Below are 3,416 nucleotides of genomic sequence, written 5' to 3'. Positions count from 1 at the left end.
TATTTCTTGGAATTTGATGAAAAATATTATAACAATAATTTCAAACAAGGCTAAGTATTACACGGAAAGAACAATTTTGCTGGATCCAAATTTGAAAATAATTTTTGTTCAATAATCAAAATAATTTTGTAGGAAAGTAAAAATAATTGCTAGAACATAAAAACGTTTTATAGTAATGCCTATCATTTTTAACATTCCAACAAAATTTTTTTTGATGATTCAACAAGAATTAATTTTCAGATCTGTTTTCAACCAAATTTTCAGACCTTTAAAAAAAATCGTTCTTTCCGTGTATGTACAACAAATAATAAGGGGGAAAAGAGCCAAATTTAGAGTCCCCCATAATATTCTTAATTTTAAATTTTAAATTTTAACTATCATAAACTGCGCACTGATTACTGTCAGTCTTTAAGAATATTATGCCAGCCTTATCTTATGATTGCGTTCTTAAAGATCGACGGCAATCGGCGCGCAGTTTACGATAGCTGTACAGAAAGAACGATTTTGTTGGAAGATAAAAAATTTGGAAAACAATTTTTTTAGATCATCAAAATTTTGTTGGAAACTCAAAATGAATAAGCATTGCTGTAAAACGTTTTGATATTCTAGCAATCTGTTTGACTTTTCAACAAAATTATTTTAATGGTCCAACAAGAATTCTTTTCAGATTTGTATCCAGCAAAATCGTTCTTTTGTGTGTAAAATTTAAAGATTTAAAAATTAAAAATATTATGAAGCAATCAATATCGACTGAATTTGACTCTTTTTTTCTTCATTCAAGTATTATAATACAACTAGAGATATATGTACTTTATACAATTAACGATAAGGATAATACCTCTCGTTAAAAATCACGAAGTGATTCCTCTTTTAACAGAATTGGACGACGCATCTTTCGCAATTAGTGATTGCCCTAAATGTATTACATTTACTGAATTTAATTATATATGATATCTGCAGATAGGCGTGCACCGTGTACATCTCTCGGAAGCTGTTATCTGCGTACCCGGACGACATTGTCGCACATTGTCGCGGATAGAGATAGGCTAATGGTCGAACGGTGTGAATGCAGGTATGGGGATCGTAAGACGACTTGGCTGCAGGATAATTAATCGTTCGCGTATTGCGTTCATGTGCGACGTGCGTATATATACGCGCGTGACACGCGGCTGCATGCGTGCATGATGGAACACGGAATAATTATCGTTCCCGCTGTCGCGTGACGCGCGCGCGGATATTTTCCTCTGAATTCGCACGTAATTAACGACGGATTACAACGGCTGGTTAATTATTGCAAAGCCCACTTCTGGACCGACCGTTGCTACGTCGGAGCACGTCACTTCGCGGTGAGATATCACTCGATCAATTACGGTTCCAGTGGTCTATAATACAGAAATAGAAACGGATCAATACACGTCTGGCTCGGACACTTTTGAAAAGATTCAAGTTTTAGTACTTTTAGTGACATAATTATGAGAAACGAGAGAGATAGGTACTGTCAGTGACACAAGAGCGTGTTATTCATAATTCTGTTAATAGATGTCGTATGAGTAAAATTTTTATATGTTAATATTTGCGACGCATTAGGCTAAAACGCTTTGAAAGTTAGATTTCAGTTTGGTTTAGTTATTGTATTATAATTGGATAAAACCCAATAAATACAGGATACATAAAATGGCATTTTTACAAAACACTGATTTTCACAATCTCTTCATGTTAATGCGATTAAAAATGTATGAACTGCTATAAAAATCTAGATGCAGAAAAAGCGTGTCTTTACTCTGAAGAAATTATTGTATCAATTACGTTCGATTTGGAAGTCATGATCTGGAGTTTCCGAGATTTTTATAAAAAACCTTGTAAAAATGCATATTTCCAAGCCTTAATCGACAACGGAGAAAATTAGATGATGTATTAAACATAAATGCATCGAAGCGTATATAATATACTTCAAAACCATATAATTATTTTTCAAAAATTTTTCTTTCTCAAGAGAAACAGATAACACGCTCTTGTGCCACTGACTGATAGATCGATAAAACATTTATTACTATCCTAGAGCGTCTTCTAAAAACAAAATTACAGAAAAGAGAAAAATTAAAGATACTTGAAAAATATGTTTACAAATATATTTTTATATGTATACTTAAAAATATATATTTACAAAAACAAATAAAAATTAAAATTAAATACAGACAGAGAGCGAATCTAATTTACGATTACAATCTCATTTACATCTCATTAAATCTCATCTTCTAATAAAACATTAGATTTATAAATAAAAATTACTTTCAAATAATAAAAGAAGATTAACGGGTCCCTTGAATCCATATAGTTTCTTGCTCGCCCAATCTTCCAGACGATTCGATTTTAACCTACGTAGCGAATCTTCGTTTCCGAAGTTTGCAGCTTGATTCTCCATCTCTCGCAATGCCTCTTGTTATTCCCGTCTGTGTGTAAATCCCGACGTGGCCGCTTACTGCATATTATCACGCATACAATCCTGCTGCTTCAATTGGTTCATCACGAATAAAGCTGCTTGATGCCACGCAATTGTATACTCAGCCGGCGAAATCCCCTTGTAAGTTGTTAATTTTATGCATAAGAGGCGCGCGCATGTATCGAGATGATTCCTGCATTACACGCGTGTTATAATCTTGCAGCAACGAGCTCGAACCAGCAGCGGTTCTCGAATAATGTATTCGCATTATCTTGTTTCACATAAATAGTTTTCTATTAAATATTCTTCCCCCGAGGACACATGTGCGCGGACAAAGTTTCTTTGATTGATTTTTCATGATAGAGACTGTACAAGGTTTATGATAAATCCATCAAAAGATTTAGAAAGATGTAAAATTAAAGTTCGTGTATGCACTTTCTGTGTATTACAGAAAGTTCTTTATTATTACTTATTTCATGCCTATCTATTGCTAAAAAGTTGTTAAAGAAAAAATTTGTTAGTTTGTCGAAAAAAAAAGATGATTCCACTAAAGGAAGATTAAGTTAGCGGGGCAGTATGTATACAACAACAAAATTGTACATAAAAATAATGTCAGAATATTTATTGTTAATTTGTTCCTCATAAAATGTGTTAATTCGAATTTCGTTACTCGAGAAATAAATGTAAACGATAGTAAGAAATTTCCGACATTTCATAAGTTAACGGAACAAAGTGTAAGCAGAATCAATTCTAACTATACAAATATAGATATTATTGTAATGTAATTTCAGTTTAAGGATTATCCAAGAAATATTGAAAGCTAAACATTAAAATCGAAATAAAGATCCAATCTGATTAGATTTTACAAAAATCGACTCTACACGGAAAGAATGATTTTGTTGAAAGGTCTAAAAATTTTGCTAAAAACAAATCTAAAAATAATTTTTTGTTGAATTATCAAGATCGGAAGAGCACA

This window comes from Wasmannia auropunctata, unplaced genomic scaffold (assembly GCF_000956235.1).
Source record: "Wasmannia auropunctata unplaced genomic scaffold, wasmannia.A_1.0 LD335787.1, whole genome shotgun sequence".
In the NCBI taxonomy this organism is placed as follows: domain Eukaryota; kingdom Metazoa; phylum Arthropoda; class Insecta; order Hymenoptera; family Formicidae; genus Wasmannia; species Wasmannia auropunctata.
The sequence above is the reverse complement of the archived record's forward strand: the minus strand, read 5'-3'. Positions refer to the sequence as shown.